Here is a 20598-nt window from a genome sequence, read left to right as displayed (position 1 = left end):
GCGTAGGATTGTGCCTGCCGGTGGGCAGTGTAGATACGCAGGATAATGTGCTTCGGTTCTAGATGATATTCATTGTTTCCATTTCAATGACAGGTAATTAAATGCATTGCTAACCAAAGTTCTTTACTTATTTCACCAGTTTATGTCTGAATGCGAGTTGATTTATGCATCGAATAAGCTCTCCGGGCATTAACTTATCCATGCACCAACTATGCTTCCACAGATACGAGCATTGTTTGAATATTTTATTAAAAAATGTCTGCGAACTGTTGACATCCATCCGCCCATAGCAGGAAATAAAACTGTCGGCCCACTTCCTGCCCCTCCCAAATTCCAGCCACAATCATAGTAAATCCTTTCTTTGACTTAATGCTCAGATTGTTATTAGAACGAATTCGGAAAAAGAGTCATTGCTCAATCTAAATAGTGACAATTTGTACTACAATTACAGTTAATAGGCGCTGCTGACTATATCAAAAGAAGGTTATGAAAATAAATGCCAAGTAAAGATGAAAATCAAAAAAGCTTAGATGACGATGAAGCGCGGCCTATGGATTTCTCATTTTACATCGTCATCTCCCGGACGTATAATGTGAAAATGGAGTTGCACAAGTCTAAGGGGAGTAGGAAAAAAGTTCCTCAATTTATAAAATAATAATTTATTTTCCACTTTCATCAAAAAAGAAATTAACAATGAGAGGTAAACGAAGATGGCCATGCAACTAAATTACTGCATGGTAAGAACAAGCCGGGCAAAAGGAATCAGTATGCTCCAGCTTTGAAAGGTTTTGCGTTTTTTTTCTTTTCGTGAAAGTAATAGGTTGTCCACTTATGTAAGTGGCCGACTTCACAAGAGAGCTGAGCATTATTTAGCAAGTATGCAGAAGTTCGTCAATACGATACAAACAATTTGGGGGCCGGAATCTCGCTGCTTCACGTATAAAAGGTTTTGTACAATTTTCAATAGGCTGCACAACACTCGTGTTTCGTTTTGTCTGAATTAAGTATGCCCAACTATTCATTTACATTATACTAACATTTGATCTCTAAGGCCTTAGTTATAGGCAACTTCAGCCTTTTATAACGTGGGTAATAATAATAGGATTTCAACCAAACTTTCCAGTGGCCCTTCAGCAAATATATCATGGGAGCCAATAGTGAGCGCTTTACTCTCTCTGAAACATTTGCATGCGAAAGTTGTAAAGCAGTACGAATGTGTTAAAAGCCACAAACTTAAATTGTACCCCATTACCAGATGATATTGATCCAGGGATTTCAAACACACGAAAGATTCACTTCTGCCCTGACGTGTACCATGATCCGTCTGACGGGTTCCAGAAGCAAAAATTTTGAGAGGAAATCGAGAACTATTGCTCTAACATTTCCGCCGTGAAATTTTTGGAGTAGGCCGATCGATCCACCCACAGAATTTTATATATCCTTCTGTCCGGAGTGTCCGCTTGCGAGTTTTCAACGCTTTGCAGTTACGGAAATAGTGCTTTCGCATAAAGCCATTTTAGGCTTAGAAGAACCACACCTGCAGCCTTCCCAAGGGGGGGGGGGGGGGGATTTTAATTGCGGTGTTCACAAGAGAGGGTCACTTTTTGACCGAGTGACTGCTCTACTTAACCCTCTAGCAATTCAGATCACTTCAGTAGAAAAGTAAGGTAGTTAGGCTATTTAAGGTGTTTCTGGGAGTCGTTAACATCACCACATCACTCCCCTATCAGCGATTGAGTGCAAGAAAATTAAGATGAAAGCAAAACTATTCCAAAAACAAGAAAATTGTAAATTAGGAGCTCAGATTCTTACGTTAACCAGGGTCGAAAATATAGGACGGTCATTTCAAACTTGAGTTTCCGTCACATCTCACAGGTATTATACATGATGCACTGGAATTATAAAGCTCCAGCGTCCGGATTAGGCGATTCTGACAGTTCTTTATAGATAAGTACACATCAGTTACCTAAAGTGAAGCAGAAATTTGATAGCTACAAACAAGTATTGCTTACCGTCAGGAAAGTTGTACAGTCACCGCCACTATCCATAACATTATTCTATTACCACAAAATTCGATCTGGAATGGTTTGGATCAACGGAAACAACTACGCAAATGGATGTCACACGATCCACTGCAATCATGGAATATGCAATCCTTGTACAGATTTCGAACCCCAAATACCTTCTCAAACAGCTCGCGCAGTACAAACTCAATATTATAGCGCTCCAGGAAACGAAATTACTTGGCAATGGTACATAATCTTTAAAAATGGGAAGTCTATCAGGGGAAAGAATAGCATTCATTGTTGACTTCACACCGATCAACGATCAAATATGCAATTCAAAAGATGTTTAAGTGACGCCCAGTCAACGTACATGGTACCTAGACAACGCCTCATTGACTTCGCCTCTAATAGAGGCATACATACGAGTAAGAGAAGCATATCCAGATAGCGGAACATACAACCAGAACGATCATGTGCTCATTCATAAAGAGGGACCTTTAGCATCTTCAATTTTCGTATATTCTACGACTTTGGTCGCTATTTAGTGAAGCCCTCTATCAGTGTCCCTTATCTATACCGTACATACAAAGCCAGTCCCATTAAGAAACTCAACATCAATAGACTCCAGATTGAACCACTACCTGTTTCTACTCTGGAAAAAAATTAATACCCATACTAAATAACCAGGAAAATAAAGCCACCAATCACATATCATAAAAAGGAAAAAAAATCTGAAGGAAAGACACCATTTTGACAACCCGCTATTAAGTTTTAATGAATAAAACAATAATAATAATAATCGTTGGCACAACAATCCATATTGGATCAGGACCTTGAAGCGTGTTAGAGCACTCCATTCAAGACCGTAATGGTACACTACAGAGCACTGTAGGAGGAAATGTGGTCAGCATTACGCTCGCCCGAGATTATTACCCTGATTTGACTCAGCTACTCATTCACAGCTGAGTCGACTGGTATCCGACGTCAAATCACGATACAAATCCCACTGCCGCCAGCAAGATTTGAACCGCGACCTTCCGTACGACAGCCTTGTGCTCTAACCACTCAGCTATCCGGACGGAATAAAACAATACAAGCTTTTAAATTAGTGGAAGGTGAACCAAAGTTTGGCGGCGTACTTTGGCAGCCTTCTCCAACATATCAATAACAACGGTTAATTGGTAATTTCACAAACGGGGAACACTGATACAGGGGTCGTCCCATAGTTTTGCCTTAGTTGTTCACAGGCTTTTGCGAATCTGACAACGTTCTCCAGAAACAGAGATTGCCCAGATTCTTCGTTAAAGAAGGCTTTACCGAGGTATCTTCGTCACAGGTCTGAGGAGATCAAGCGGATGCAAATGCAGTTCAGGACCGTATCCCCTCCTCACATCCGCTGCATATAGCCGAAACCACCACCCCAATTTTTCTCATGTGGTAGTTTAAGGAGCGGTGTCCCGCTAAAAGCCCTGTCAAAGTTTTCATGTCCCACTTATTAAGATACAACAAAAGGCCGCCCTACTCGCCCCGGGTTCTGTCATAAGTAATTTCACCCGTATATAGGAGTTTGAAATTCGGCTGCGAGAATCATTGCAAGTTCACCCTACAGATTAGACATGACAGTGGATAGCCGGATGCCAAAACTTGGCGGGTCAATCTGCCAGCTTTCTCATTACCAGGGATTGCGAATGCCTTAGCACCTACATTTGCACATTCAGCAACACCTGGTGGCTACTCAACAACAACCCGCTGGATATATATTTGCTGTTTAGTGATGACAACACCGCCAGACTGTCGAAGCGGATTCAAATGGTGCGACCACCCCGCTTTTGTCATAAACATTCTTTGTTGCCAATGAAATGGCATTTATCTCCGCTTGGAATATCATAATCAATCATACAACAGCCGGTATCCAGTCTAGGCCTCCTTAATGCGGAACCCTACACATCCCGGTTTTGCGCCGGGGTCTACTAGTTTGATATCCTCAAAAGCTGTCTGGTGTCCTGGCCTACGTTTTCTATTTTTACGATAAATATTGTCCCTATAGACTTTCCGGGCTGAATCATCAGCATTCATCCGGATAAACTGACCTGCGCACCACAACCTACTGAGCCACATTTTATCCACAACCAGGCGATCGTGGTATCGCTCATAAATTTCATCGTTATAGAGGCTACGGAAACATCATTCCTCTTGTAGGGTATCAACAATTCTGTTTTTTGGTGCTGACGTTATCATCATATATTTTGTCTTGCCTTCCTTAATGTGAAGCCCAAAATCCCATGCCAGTCACCACTCCGTGTGAAGGCAGTTTGTACAACTCTGGTTGTTCTTCTCAAGATGTCGATATCGTCAGCATTTCGGTGTAATTGAAAATGTTGGCCCCGCGCTCAGTTATCTCAGCATCACGGACCACTTTTTCCGGGACCAGATAAAAAGGGATGCGCTATAGTGCATCCTCTTGTCTGAGGCTGTTCTTGATGTTGAATAGTTCCCAAAGTGATCCTGCTACTTTCATATGGTCAGGCACATTAGTCAGGGTCAGCCTAGTCAGTCTTATCAATTTCATCGTGATACCGAATTCTCTCAAGGCATGTACAATTTGACCCTGGCCAGGCTATCATAAGCAGCTTGAAGTCAATGAAAAGGTAATCCAACTGTTGGTCATTTTCCAACAGTTTTCTTATCGTTTGCGGCAGAAATAAAACTGATGTGTTGCTGATTTGCATGGAGTGAAGCCGCAAATGTTTTTGCAAAGAACGTTGTGTTCTCCAGGGCCATAGCAAAATGTTCAATTGATTTCTCTGCCCCAGTATATGGATCTTTCTTCACTCCAGTATGGAGGGTATTCAGCTGGTTAATAGTAGATGGATTACATGCTCTGTTGCCACGTCATCAATCGCCACAAATGAAGTATAATTGAAGTCATCTTCGATGTCCATGAATTTACCTAAGGCGTATACTTTTTCGGGCATCGCATTGTCAATTTTCGGCGTGAGCTCATAAAATACTGTTTCCGTGAAGTTGCTTTTCTAGTAGGCATGTTGTATATATGGAACAAGTTAAATGCACATTTCACTCGTTCTATTATACTAGAGTCCAATCTTGTGTTTGAAGGCTTATGCACCTATCAGCCCAGGGATGAGATTGTGGATGCTGCCTGGGAAGTGCATTTCAAGGAATTGTTTTCTGGTTTCTTCATCGGTTTTTGTGTACCTCTCGCTCTATAGACGCAGATAACACAACAAGGATCCATTCCCTTGACATTGCCCCGAAAGAGTTAGTCTCTTCTCAAAAGAGTCTCTATGATGATTATACAGCCAATCTTATCCTCGTCTTTCAAGATTTTTCAGTCTCATTACCCTGATTTCAGCCTGCCACTGAATCAGACTTTACAGCTCGGTTAAGTAGCCCACTTGTCGTTCTTCTTCCTTTTGCCAAATCCGAGTTCCACCATGGTGTTTTATCTTTCGTTGATGCCTCAAGTGGATAGCTTTTCTCGAAACTTTCTCCCATGGTAGTCGTAATCATCTGGGTGATTTTCTCAATTCGAGCAATGTATTCGATTCACCTCCCAGGGATCGTAACTCGGACTGTTTAGAACGTCCCTGAATATGTCCCCCACGGATTCCGAAATGGAGTGGTTGGACGTGGATCCATACCCTTCAGAAAATCAATGCGCTTGTCATCGGGGAGCGTGATATCGTTTTATATCGCAATGTCCGGGGATCCTACCGTAATGTCGATGACCTCTCACCTGACCACGAGGAAGAAAGCGGGTTCATTACCTAAGTTGAAGATCTACAGTCCGGTTCATACCGGTTACTCTAAAAGTTTCGATCTTCTCGAATTGATGTCTGAGCTTCCCCAGCATATATGGTCAACGTTAAAATCAAATCCTACTATTTCCCCACGCCTTTACTTTTGTCATATTGAATAGTTCTGATGAATGTTCCTTTGAAATTTCGTCTACGTCATAAAGGAAACGAGCAAAGTAGCAAAGAATTTCCTTATTTCTCTGCTGACTTTTTATGATCAGCTTTACCTTTGTGGTATCGCCATCACATAAGCTATTAACCAAGATAGCTTGGAGGTCTTTTGAAACTAACATGTAAGAGCGGTGTATACCACTTTCATTGGCATACAACAAGTCAGCATGTGGGAACTTGAAAGTCCTGACTGCCCGACCAACTATCCATGACCCTTGTATGAGGCATACAAATGGCTTGAAGTTTTTAATTCGATGATTGATAAATGAACTCAACGCGTTACAATGCTACACTTATTTGCGAAATATGGCGCCTCATCTACGCTTGGAAAGAAGATAGCGTGGTCTGTCCTTCATCTTTAATAGCTGTAGAAGCCGACACTTGTAACATGACGTTCCCAAGCAGCCCGTTTGGTCCTAAATTTTCTTAATGTCCGAGAGAGGGGTTGAGGTTGTTTTGAACACCACGTAATTCGAAAACCGCTGCACCATTACGTTCCTCTTCTTCAAACCAACAAAAACACTTTTTAAACGATGGCAGCTGAGACAATCTCTTTAGGGTTAGTCGCACACCCTCCTATACATCGTTGAGGGGGGAGCAATATTGTCTGAGCTATTCGTTCGTGCTTTCGCTGTGCAGTCCTTATAGCTAGGAGAAGTCTCCTCTTAAGCTGCTAGCATTGTTCGGTATCCATCGGGTTTAATAGCCTTAGCTGCCAATGAATATTTGCCCATTGCTGGGGGAGCTCTTTTCAGTCTCTTGGGCCGACAAGTTGCGATCATCAGAAAACCACCACCGCTTTGACTTGCCCTTAGCCGCAGTTACCCTGGACGATCCTTTCTTTTCAGCCACGGCACAACCCGGATACGGTTTGCTCACAGACGATTTGTCAGGATGCATTGTTTTGCTAGAAACTGGTGTGCCAGGAGACTATTTCCGGCAGGAAAGGCAGGTGGTGTCACACCTTGGCTTTGGTTTTTGATTACCGCTTAGCTTTGGTTGGTTCCCTAAAGGATCTTCCTTACTGGGCTCCCTCACCACGACAAAGTAAGTGCCGAAGGTGCGAGTTGCCCCATAGTCCTTAGAAAATGTTGATGAAGGCATAGAGGATCTGAAAGTTAATCAGTTATTTAAATGCAGCAACCATTGCGTTGGAAAGGCCATCTACATCCTCTTTCTGCAAAATATTGAAGGAGGAAGAAACCCCATCTCACATCCGAGAATTACAATAGCATCTCACCAACGAGCGTACGGCAATATCGATTGCAAACTATTGTACGAAGTTATGATCCATCTAAAAGCAATCATAATGGGTTCATTGTCCATTTTTTGTAGAGAATGGTCTCAAATTGGAGGATGTGTTAGCCCTAATACTCTCCAACTTGACTCTTCATCATGCAACGAGGAAATCCCTGTTCATACCGAGGATACGCTGCTCTTAAGTAAACGCAACTGGTATCATGCGCCAAAAGGGTAACGAATAGCGACTCATGTGCAACAAAAAGCTGTATAGTATATATGGACGACCCGGAAGTCTTTGAGGTTATTAAATTGGCCACGGTCAAGCGGTGGGCGTCCCGACAATACCCAAAATAGTATCTGAAATAATAAAAAAAATTGTTGTTTCTTTTCCGTTGGTGTGGATTCTTGCAAATACCGATATTTCGGAAACCAGTTGTTCCCTTCGTCAGTGGTAACAAGTTGAAAAAAAAACAACAAGTTTTTTATTATTTCAGCTAATTAATCGTTGGAAACACCGCATAATAACACTCAGACCAAAATAGTATTTAAAGAGAAAATAGAGGAATACGAACTGACTAGAAAACTGAGAAAACAAAAAGAGGACTCAGTCGAGACTCTTTGCGCTTCATTATTATGTACATATAAGAAACTGGCATATGCAACCATTGAACCAAGAAGCCTGGAAGAATTGCATCTGGTAAAGCAGAAACTAATTGCAAGGAGTTTGAACAATCAAATTTTAGTAGCGTGAAAAAGAATGAAAATTGTTAATTTTACGTTTTTTACAACATAATTTTCTAAATGGATTTGTAATAAGCACTAAGGAGAAGATAAATTGTATTGAGCTGCCGGAAAATAGGCGAATTGAGTGAATGTGTACAACTTACGCAGCGGAAGGACTACCGGAAACAACGCATGTCATATTCACTCAATATTCGAAAGCAAAACCTTATTAGATAAATCTATCTGAACGAAAACGCGCTGATACTTAATCTCATTATTGAGATACAGATCCAATCGAACACATATTCTTTGTAGATTCTCTCTATGAGAAGCGGAAAGGACCTCCGACGTAAGTGTATAGACCTGTATATAAAACATACACACAAGTATCTATAACTACCTATTTCGTCTACAACTGGTTGTAATGTTATCGATATGCGTCCATTTTCGTCGAAATCTCCAAGTCGGATTCAATTTAGCAGTAAAATAACATTATCTCAGCGTAACGGAAGAGCGCTTTCCAAGAGTAGTAGATAGTCAAACAACAGAAATAATTAAAGAGAAAGGAAAATAGGAAAATCTCTACGAATGCCCACGGCCAAGACGAAATTCTATATGAAATGTTCGGAAGATCTTCTAATTGGTTTCTATCGTTAATTAATATTGGAATCGAACCGATTGTCTGGAAACGAGAAATCAAACCGTAAGATTTCAGTATAGCTCTATAGCCAGGTCTATGTGTAGATATTGGCAAGAAGCCGATATCCTTCTGTTATTGATTTTTGGTAAATTGAGTGGGCTCGGTTTGGAGGTATTTCGAGTCGAAGTCAAATGGACGGAAGCGAAGGCTTAGTGACTTTATTTCTCAGACGGGAGATGGCATCTGTAGATAGTATCTTGTTCACGAGAAAAGAAAAGAAAAACAAAAATATTTCCCAGAAGACTCATTATATCGAAGACCCAAAAAGGATTCAGCATCAGAAAATATCTTGCTCATTTCAAAAATCGCATAAGTTAATTACAATTCCATTTGGCTGGCTTTTCATACTCCTTTAGTTGCGGCTTCTACGAATATCCGGCAACCTAATTTCCAAGACAGCATCTCACTCCAATGACAATAAATCTATTTAGATGAACCCGATGTGCAAAAGCCTTAGTTAAACACCCTCTTATCCCCATGATTCGGAGATAAGAACAATCTTTCCACAAACAACTGAATTACTTCCTACCTTTTCGTATCCAATCCAATAAATAAATATAAAAATTTCTTGGCTGCATAGGCTAGAACAGAGAGAGCCACTCAAATAATATTCAAAGCTCCACTCACAGAATCCTTTTTAATATTCGCAGAAGCGGATGGAAAAATGGAGAATAATACTTGCCTTTATGGCACGCTTGGTGAGTTTGCCTGCTTCCATTGTGTTCGGCAATATTGCTTGTGCACTTAACTCAGACAAGTACTCTTCCCCGTTGCTTCATGTATATTCCCAATGAAATTTTCAGAATTACCACGCTCCGCTGGAATCTACTTGAAACCCATATTCGAGGATTAAGGCTTTTCAACATGATACTTTTTCACAGAATCCCTTTATTCGCAATAACGAAGATTGGAAGTAACAAATTTAACGAAGGAAAATCGCTTGGAGAAGAAGAAGCCCTGGAAAATTTCTATAAGAAGATCCTCATTATAATGGAATCAGTGAATTGTAAGACCGTAAGTGTATAGTTTTCAGTCGCAGGGAATGGTATCAATGCAACTTTCGCAAGTTTCATTCTTTCTTACCATAGTCTTTTTTACCATATCTCCATTCTATCCGCAGAACCCAATATACCTCTATTAATCTGAATTCCTAAGGAATAGAATTCCTATTCAGTAATTTAATGGAAACTGGAGAACGTTCACCTACGTCATTCTTCACCCACATCAGATTTCACCTAATATTATTTGCTAGCCTCACCAACTCTTGAGACACACAACACCTTACTGAATCTATCATACTTGGATATAACCTTTCAAACTGTAGTCTCAATAGGGAAAGATGCTCGACAGCCTAAATTCAACCCCTCCCGATGGAATTTGCTGCACTATTCCATTGAGTAATCTTTATCTAGACATTCGAGTCCACTGATTTGCTTGCCAATTTACTTACCGAAGAATGCATTCTCAAAAGAAATGCTAAGAACTAAATTGGACGAATACTGAGACAATAGATATTCCCCCCGACACAATGCTCGCAGTCGGCCTAGTGTGATTGACAACCAGAAATAATACGTCATAGCGGTAGCTTTCGTTTTTTGCGTTTTTTTTTGGGTAGGTAGGTGAAAGCGTTTAGGCACAGAATGTTGTCCTCCGGCAACGCTGCACCACCAACTAAACACTTCGCCGTCATCAGGGAACTATCCTTGAAGCATTTGTCACATCACTTCGGGCTAGCCCCGAACTCTCCCGCCAAGTCCCCGTCAAGTCAGTAACTAGGAGGGGAAAGGAGGAAAGGGCCTGTTAGTTCAAAGAACCCATCTGTCATTCCCTCCCCCGGCAGAGCACTATTTTATTTGCAACAGGGAGAATCCAAATGTAACGTCCAACGCAACTCCATTTGTCAGCACTCCTTAACATCTCTGAGTCGGGCGTCAATCCACGATACTTAACCATTGCTGCTCGATTATCGACTTATCGACCGATATGGAACGCAGGGTCAGGATTCTCTTTTTAGTTAGGCTGACTTCGGTTATTTCCAGCGCAAGACTGAAGCCAAGACCAGTCATCCATCCGGTTACCCGTGTATCAGTATATCAAGAATGCTCTACGTCTGTTCAACTGTGTTTCTGGCAACAATTGCCGCAAAATCATTTGTATAACCGACCAGGTGGGAGTCTTCTGGCATGTCTTAACAGAGTGTCGTAGGAAACGTTCCAGAGATCTGGCTCTGGAATGAATCCCTGCGCTACTCCCGAAGTTATTTCCATCCTCCTCTGAATCGCGGGCCTTTCTTAAAACAGGTAGCGGCTTCCCAGATAATCCAACAATATCCGTAAGAGATAGCTCGCACGTGGAATGTAATGTCCAGTGTGCTTAGAATGTCTTTCCATACTACGGAATTAAAGGCATTCCTGAAATCCAGTGTTACGAAGAGCACCACCCATTATGCTCAGCAGTTGTATTCCTATAATGGATGGACTGTATCCACGACTTCCAAAAGAGCATCTACTAAAGATCTCCATTCTCTAAAACCGAACTGTCTAGAGAAGAAATCTCCGGCAGCACTTATCACTTCAGGAAGTCTAATATTGCTGAACTTTTTGAGCACTTTCCTGGCCGTGTCAAACTTGGTCCCCTTCACCTTACAGTAGGTAGGAAAAATGCCCTCTTTCAGTGAAGGGTTGAATGGGCCGAGCAGTAGATTTGGCCAATTTTGGAACAGCAGTTTGTATTCCGCTCCCGGGATACCATCGGGTTCTGATGCCATCTTGTTTTTCATAGAGAGTACTGCCTTTTCCAACTACTTCATAGAGAAAAGTGTGCAATTTAAAGGAATGTGCAGTGCTCATACCATACGGGTCAAGTGCTCGGCCGTAAAGCAACGGGGCTCCGCAGAGTCCTGGATTTTCTGGTCACCAGTTTATAACCGAGTCCTCATGGGTGCCGGTTCACATGGCTGACCAGATCCTGCCAGCAGCAACCTTTACTTTTGTTTACCCCACTATGGAGTCTTCTTTCTGCCCTGTCATTATGCCTCCCGGTCGTCCTCGGTAAACGACACCAGTACATAGGAGGTTTTCCACGTCCCGATGCCGAGGCTTCCGTTATCAAGTTCATAATTGAATTTGTGGCAGTATTAGCTAGTATGGCATCACCCCAAATAGTACCATAAAGCACGGCTCCACTTGCTCCAAGAGCTTCATCGAATTTTCCGGTGTTCGCTTCCTCAACGTTCCACGCACAGAAAACTTGCCGGGATGCGCACACCGACGGGTGCGCCAACAGTTTCGAACATGATGCATTGATGGTCCCTTGCCGAGAAGTCTTCCAGAACTCGCCATCATTCATTTTTTGGTTGACTAAGAAACCTACTCCGAGCACATAGTTTACTGAATGGCCGTCATAATATATGGTGTAGTGACTCTTCTCCAGGAAACCGGTCCCTGTCCAACGCATCTCCTGTAACGCTGTTACATCAGCCCTATATTGGGACAGGGTATTGGCTAGCTTCTCAGCAGCTTCATCTCTGTACAGGGAGCGCACGTTTCATGAGAAAATGCGCAAATCGTTATTCCTTTGTAGTTGCCGGGTCGTTAGGTTATCCGTCCAGTCCGAGGCTCCTGTTGTGGCTTCGTAACGACTTGTTTTGCATGTAGGGTTGTTGGCCCTACCCAACCCCCAACCTGGAGGACCAGTTAGTACAATTTGTCCCGTTTTAGGCGCGGGAGACTCGCCTTCATCCTTCTCCATCTGCAGCTTTTCGTTAAGAAATAGCTCCCAGTGGTCACCACATGGAGGTGGAGATAAGTTTTGGTAATAGAGCTCTCGGTGTTGATTCGTTTCCCAGGTTTCATGCTCCATCGTGGGTACCAATCCACGTTTCGCCCTGGGACCTATACTACCCTTTCACCACCATATATATGATCGGAATACAGAGCGTTGAACATCTGCTATCAAATATACTATTTCAAACCATCATCCGCACTGGAAAATCTACTCCAAACGATGCGTTTTCATTGACCGACCTAAGTTATGAAGGGCAAATAGTTTAGCCAAAGCGAACCCAATTCTATCACAGTTGGTCAAACTAAAAGCATGCCTCATATGTAGATTCATAACCGGGCAATGTTTGCCTCGTGCAAAAACCACGAGTAGTGCAGTCATCGACCATACAATGGGCTCGCTAAAACCCACCCCCACAAGAATTCAGCTCGACGAGTAGAGGTGAACTCAAGGTCAAAATTTCCAATTTTCACCAGAAATTTCGTTTCCTGCTGTGATGCAAATGCCATCATGACATTGTAACGTATTTTGCTGCAGTTAGATGGTCACATTGATAACCCATCATATTCTCTTTATAAATATGGAAAGGGATGTCTCTTTCACAAGATCAACGATAGTTTAGCACACCCCATTAGACTCCATTTGGTGTCTGTCCGTTACACGCACTTTTCTCAGAAATAACTGCGCCTATTGACACGAGATTTGGTGGGAAGGTGGGAACTGTAAACCTCCACGCATGCAGTGAGTTGAGGTTGAATTTAAGAGGTTCCCATATATGAAAAGGAGGGTGTAAATATATTTACACCGGTAAGTTTGTACGAATTAGCCGAAAATACGAATAATCTGTAATTACTGTAATTGGGGGTCATCTGAAATGATGGATACGAAAGAATCTCTGGCAGCTTTAATTAACCAAATGATGCCATGATTATATCTATGTTCAACCAAATACAACTTTTATATTAAATAAAACTATCATAGCCAAGTAAGTCATCTAAGGAACATAAAAGGACATTGGACCAGGTAGGACTTATGTAATTCGAAAGTCTAATAAAGTTGATTGCGTATTTTTTGAGAAACTTTAAAAGTTGTTTTCTCTTTTAATTTCCAGGATACAAACACTATCAGGATTTAAAGTTCTGAAACGTAATTAAGCAGCTCCAGGTAAGGTTTCGCAAAGCGGCCCTCAATGCTTAGTTAAAGATAGTTTAAAATTTACACCTTAAATAGAAATGCAAGTCAGTTGACTCTATCAGTTTGAAAGTGAAAGTTGAAGGTCTAAGATAAAAAATATGGTAATTTCAAAAGGTTCAGCTTTTAGTGGAAAGCATGTTCCCGAGGACTTAGGTGAACCCCATAGGATTCAATCGAAATGTATGGAAAATGTCAAATTGTCATCGAATTCTGTGCACTACAATCTAGAAAAGTCATTGAGGCCAATGAACCAGGATAAGGCCTGTGACTACCTTGTCACCCGTGCCAAACTTCATTCGGAGAGTCTTCGCCTGAAAAATAGGAATGCTATCACAAAAGTTCCCCGGCCAATAAGTTGCTCGGAACTATTTTATGAAGAAAATGGCCTTAGGTTACGGAATGTCAAAAATCCAGAAAATTCTATCATTTTCACGGAGCGTATGGTAAACGAAGTTACTGAAGATGTTAGCTTGGGGGACAAGCAAGTAAAGAACTTAGTAATGAAGGGGAAATTGCCGTGGTGGTTCAACAAATTCATAAACTTTAATGATCTATCAATGACTTGTGATGCAGCAGACCTGGAGGATAACGAATGTTTTTAATGCAATGCGAAGAAATGAGTTATCGTTTGTGGTATGTTCACCCCAATTCATTTCACGTACGTGACAATCTATTCATTTCCTCAGACTAGAGTTAAGTTAGTCAGTTAAATATTTCGTTATTTAACAAAACAATCATCAACTTTTTCTGTCCATACTCCCATTTTAGTAATTGGGAGACACGTTTTTTTATTAAAGTACTTTAGCAAAAGTGGTGAATCATAATAATTTCCGAATAAAGTTTTGTTATCAATAAACTTTGATGTTTTTCTCCTGTTCAAAAGGGTCCTTCACGCCCAAGGTGACCACTATTTTTTGGACTTATATTTGTTCCGCTCGGTTGTAAAGTTTTCGGAACCCATCCTGGCTTGGTTACCGTTTCACCAAGGTGCGTCCCTTAGCGAAGAAATTGTCTTAGTCGAAAAAATGACCTTCTTCAAAAATGAGTCTTTCAAAATACTCTACCATTATCAACAGTCAACAGCAGAATTCAGTTATATATTGAAGCCCCTATTCCGTATTCTCCATCACTATTTCTTCAGAAGACTTAAGCTTCAGGCAGCTTCAGCTGCTTTTGGCATGTAGCAGTAAGTGGCCTGTCTTAGTTCCAGGTAAGGTGGTCACTAGTTGGCTCCAAGCCGCTTTAGGATAGAGTTCTGCTGGCTTCATAACGGAGACTCTATTTCAGGAAAGGCGCTTTCGTCCAATGGACCCCATGTGCATACCAACCGGGGGTTCTAGAACATTACATAGTTAGATTTTGGCCCGAAATTACTGGTTGTACCAATCTATCTTGTCCACTCTGGAAAGCCAAGTCACCAAGTGACCTGAATCTGGTGTCGGGTTGCTTCCGACGGCAACAGCAAGGCGCGACCTCCTAATCTAGAAGGTGGTTTCTGACAGACTTTGAACTGTAAGGTTCCGGCCGAGGTCAAAGAGCATCACAATTGCACAATGATATGCACTAACTGAGACTTCCGATGTTGTGGAAAAGGATGCTTTCTACGACCAATTACACGCAGTTCAGGGGAGGCGTCCTAAAGGTGATGGGTGATCTGAATGTCAAGGTGGGCTTTGATAATACCTTACTCGTATGACAAGAGAAAATTTGCTATTGCGCTGGTCAGGGAGGCAAAAGATGCTGCAGTACGCAATGACCTACAATGACACTACACCGAAATGAATATTCCCCGACATATTATCTGTGACATATCCGCTTTCATTGCCTTATCTAAAGTCTGGAAATGGAGTTATCTCAACATCAAAATCAAGTTGAGGCCATTTTCTGCCTGTGCTCTTTCTGTGTCGCTTAGATTAGCACACGGAAAGTAAACTCCGCAGTTACTCAAAAGCTCCAAGCTTTCGCCAATACCTGTCTACGTCGTATCGTTGGAGTTCGCTGGCCTGACGCATGGGTCTATCACTCGTGCACGCTGAGATCTGAAAGCGAAAGTGCCTATGGATAGGTCACGAATTAAGCAGAGGCAACAATTGCTGGCTACATCATGCAGTGGAATCCGCCCTCCGAAGATGGCCGACGAATGGGTTTCCCCAAGGAAACTTGGCGTAGAACAGCAGAGTAGGAGTGCGGGCGTCTCGGGAAGTCATGGAGGAGGGGGGGAGGGGGGGGGAGTTGAAACGCATTTCAGGTAATCGCGGGTGATGGCGCGTAGGTGTGGTTGATGCGCTATACCCCTCCTAGTATAGGAGAATAGATCGATTGAATCTGTAATCTCAGCTATCCTGGCTTTTCCATTATTTATTTTAATTGCTTTCATCTTAAAAATGCCTGAAGGTGCTATTGCTTGTGTATTCAATTGAGGAGGCCAAAAATACTTTCTCTTCCGGGAAAGAAGTTGTTGTGCTCCCACGAAATAATTAAAATCGAAGTACCGTGGTATTCCGATTTTGTGCATCTAAGATCGTCAATACCAATGCTCATTGAATAACTGGGTAGAGCAATAGTCAATCTCATCTTGCCTTTGGCTCAGCCACGGTGGTATGCCTCTCATGAGCTATATATGCATTAACCTATCGATTAATGCTACGTACTAAGAATTCAAGTCTTCTCTTCACAAGGGGACGGTTCTTGTCTTCAACTTTCCTAAAGTATATCAATTTCCGATCTGCGGCATGCATAACAGTCAGAATAACTCCTGCCACCTTCAACGCCGCTGGCTCCAGGACACTGAAATAATCGCAAACTGCTTGTAGAGCTTTCTTTCTTTGAACCTGGATAGATATTTACGATACGTCTACTTGCTCTAACTACAACCGAAAAAAGTAAACTGAATCGAGCTTATCAGCATACAACGCCTACGTAATACCAGATCTGCAACATTGGCTATCAGCCGACTTATCACAAACACTACGGCTGCAGAAGAAATTCATCTTTGAGTCAATTATTATTCATCGGTGGTGGGGACTCAACGGTTATCTCATCACTTGAATCACCGCATCGATGCATCATTGCCAGGATGCAATTGGCATATTTGAACAAACATTCTGTAATTAGTGCGGCAACATTACCTGCATATTCGATCATGTGCAATTCCTCAGACACCTCGTCACGATAGACTTTCGAATGAAACGTTTCAGGGATCCGCACTAAAGATAGATCCCTAATCTGTCCCCAATGCGGTCTTCTATTATTCCTTGCCTTTCTCAAGTCCCGTGTAGTAAACCGCAGTCCATTCTGCACTCAATATACTTAGACGAAGGGGAAAAACACATGATTCAAAATATGCAGTAAACATGTATGTAACCGGCACTTGCCTAAGGATAACTTCCAATTCCAGCGATTTTTTGTTCTCTATGGACAAGGCCACTTTTCCCATTTCCTTTGCACTGCGTCCCCCTTGTCAATAACATTGTAGGTAGCTTCAGAAAATTTGCTTACACCAATTTTCCCGATATTCCACTTTCACCGATTCGAAAGAAATTTACCGATGATCACCGATCATATAATCTTCGAGTACCCTCCATCGTTGCATTGCTAGCACTGTGGCATTCGTAGTAAAAGTTCTTTTGAGACCCGAGCGTCAGAGTGTCGGTATGTTACCCACATTTATCACAAATGGTTTCGTTTTGCCTTTAGCCTCTAAAACTCGTACTCCACATTAGTCTAGTTGAACCATGTCCCCCTACTTTAAAGCCTCCTTTAACTAGAGATTTTCATTCCGTATTTCGTGGCTTGCTCTCCAAAGACGACTAAAAGCACCTGTTTTTTTTCCGAAAAACAGACATAGGTTTGTTCAGTGTGAGGTAAGCGCTGAAAACAGTTATTCCGATACAATGAACCCAGACGAAGCTATCTCTCCGACTGTGGCCTTGCAGTCGCAAGTTTACTATTAGTTCCACCCCAGATGAAAGCAGTACTAAATATATGAGAATACCATTATAATAAGCCCCTATCTAGGTGCTGCTCACCAAAAAGCAGCTAATCAGCCCTTATTTCTCATAGCATCTACTCCGAAGTTCATAAGTAGAGAGAAAATACTGCAACAAATATTCCCTTGCAGGGTGTAGATGACGCTAATTAGCGTTTCAATTTCTGAAACTCCTTTTTAGAGGACGCGGAACAAGGATTATGTTTCTGGCAGGGACCACAGCATTTTTGTCGCAAATTGTTTTTCGAATTAATTAAAAATAACCTCTTCCTTGTCTGCAAGGTGAGGCAGTGTCTGGTAAGTTGTCCCTGCCTGGACGAAAACGTAAATCGTCCGTTTTGGAAAAGCTAGATGCTAGACACTCAACGAAATTATAATCTTTTTCGGTCGCTTTAGGTCTCAATTTTAGTGGGCGGTTTTTGTCCTAAATATAATTCATACTCATTCGGTGTTTATGAATGCATGTAAAAGGGCAAATACCTGCCTGTGACCATTTCATCTGATCAGCTGCCTCTGCTTTGATCGAAACCACAAGTCGTCTTACAAAGTGCTCCTTTCTTGACGTTTGCTTAACTCTAGCTAGGTGCCCCTATGTCTACCACTTGAAATAGCGGACCAGAATTACTTCTCTCTGCACCCTAGAGATGATCTTCCCGATCTTTATTTTGCTGCCATCAAAAAGCTGCCTCGCTATTTTCTCGTGGACGCTGATCATAGCTGGCTTTTCCTTGTGGAGTTAACATACGTGACTTCTACCTTTAGATTGGTCATATCTGTGTAATTTCGTTTGCCCGCATCTTCTACCCCTTTCTTGTTCATAAGAAAGTCTGGATATTATTTCGAGAGTAGGCGTTTTTTGTTGTTTTCTTTGCTGCCGCTTTTACTACTATCTTTATCCCTTTCCCCCACGTTTCGCCATCGTTGCTTCATTTTTGTTTTCTTTTTTTGATGCTGCTTAGTTCGCTTGGCTACACTTCGAGAAATTCCTCTTGTTGCTTTATCAGCGTCTGATCTCTGTCATTTGCTCTTCATTTTCTATTATCTTCCATCCCCTTTGCGACGGAGGCTAGAGGCTACGCCAGCAACTTGCTTTTTCCTAAATTCGGTTTCAGCGGTCTTCTAGCAGATCCCTTAAAGTGTGGTAAGTTTGAAGAATTCTTCTATCTGGGCGATAGTGCTGATTTATTATTCTCTTTATTGAGCGGCCTCTCTCACTCTACTCTGATTTCCCAGACGAGGTCCATTTTCTCTCTTGTGATGCCAATTGGCTCAAACCTCGTCATCTTTTGAGACGGTCCTTTTTGAACTTGAGGTTTGAAAATGTCCTCCCCTTTTGGCCGACAGAACCATTACTTTCTGCGGCGTTACTCATCCTCTCATTATCAGTTTCGTTACTTCGAAAGTGAGCCCCGCAACCTTTTCAGAAGAAACCCCAATAGGAGTATGCTGTAAATTTGCACTTCTTGCAAAGGGATTTCTGATAGAGTCCTTTATTTTGTTTGCAAGGACATATGAGTACCGGAATATTGCAGCTGTTTCTAAAAATGTTGGTTAATGCAGCTCGTGTCATTGCGATTGATGTTGCAGTTATTGGTGGTGTCTGCGTCTGCGGCCTTTTCTGTTTAAAATAATAGCTGACCAGATGAAACCCCGTAACTCCTGCCATCTTATTGTCATAGGGCGAATTATACCGCGGACTTTTTTCTTCACACTGAACTTAATGATCAAATCCAACTTCCTGCTTGGAAAGGGCCAAGCATTGCAAACTTTCAATTTTACTAAATTTTACTAAAAATTTTTTTAAAGGCTTCCAAAAGACAGTTTTCCAGATTCTGATAATGGATATATATTGTTCAGCCCTCGCTAGAAGGCTTGACACGTTCACTATTCACCAGATTCCCTACATCTAACAATTATAGTATGCATATTGCCTTTAAAAAGACTAGTGACTAAAGGCACGAAGCTACTTCTCTCCAAAAGTCCGCTGATTTCAACTAATTCATCCAACATTCAAATTATTTCCGTCACTCGACTTTTTTGGTTGAAAACCTGGATTCTCCATTATCTACCTTTTGCCTTCCTGAAGACTCAACATTTTGCATTTCGCCGGGAAAAAAAAGAAAATCACTTGTGTCTTGCATTGTTACCGAATTCAACCGGACTTTCCCCACTAAGCCACAGAGAGTGCACGTCTCTTAATAATTTCACGAATGTCGCTAGAATTCAGAAGCAGCACATCCTCCATTTGGTCACTGTAATGGTAATGGCGACAATAACACAATGAATTCATGTCAGGATTATGGCTTCGGCTACAATTCATATTTAAGAGCGTTCTTGTCTGCAAGTTCCGAGCACTAATTCATTTGAAGGACTATTAGAAAGCAGGGGTGTGAGGATAGCGTGCCAAGGCATGCATGTTGCTGATGGCGGGGGTGGCTTTGATGGAGATAGATGTGTGCTTACTTAGGATAATGTTTGCTCTTTCGTGTTGTTCCCTCTGAAATGCGTATCTTCTAGAGAGGCACAAGTCTCTATTATCTTTCCTGTTGTTGTTTCACTTTGCAGCAAATCCTAGGTTGCCCAGCGAGGAGGGGCCGAGCGGTCTAGGGACTAAACATAGAATGTGGGAACGGAAGTGCAGTTCCATTCACCAAGAACGACAGAGCTACGCCATCGGCATCAACATCAGGGGATTACAAACTTTCCACAAACATCGAATTGTGGAAGCACATTAATTTATGAGCGCCTCAGCAGTTTCCACAGGATACGTGTCTGGTTTTCGCCTTATACCACTAAATTTATGCGGAAAGCGATCATAGAAAACGAGACATAGAAAGGAAGTGTAGCAGTTGCCTCCCACACTGGATCTCACCAGTGAAAACCAGCCTCATAGCAGTTGTGGTGCGGTTCCGGCTTCCAATTTCCACAGGATATCCCCATTACCTATTATCCATACACTTCTGCTTCCGCTCG

The 20598-nt window shown here is 42.0% G+C and overlaps 1 protein-coding gene across 2 annotated transcripts in view; it reads left to right on the top strand.

Moving 5' to 3' along the window:
• Positions 1–20598, top strand: part of LOC119646653 (chondroitin sulfate N-acetylgalactosaminyltransferase 1) — a 345789-nt gene that overhangs the window by 101599 nt on the left and 223592 nt on the right. For both annotated transcript variants that reach the window (XM_038047171.1, XM_038047172.1), the window contains exon 2: positions 13555–13607. The gene's annotated coding sequence lies outside the window, so the exon portion shown is untranslated. The remainder of the gene's footprint in view (positions 1–13554; positions 13608–20598) is intronic.

This window comes from Hermetia illucens, chromosome 1 (genome assembly GCF_905115235.1).
Source record: "Hermetia illucens chromosome 1, iHerIll2.2.curated.20191125, whole genome shotgun sequence".
Classification (NCBI taxonomy): domain Eukaryota; kingdom Metazoa; phylum Arthropoda; class Insecta; order Diptera; family Stratiomyidae; genus Hermetia; species Hermetia illucens.
This window is presented reverse-complemented; position numbering and strand designations above follow the sequence as displayed.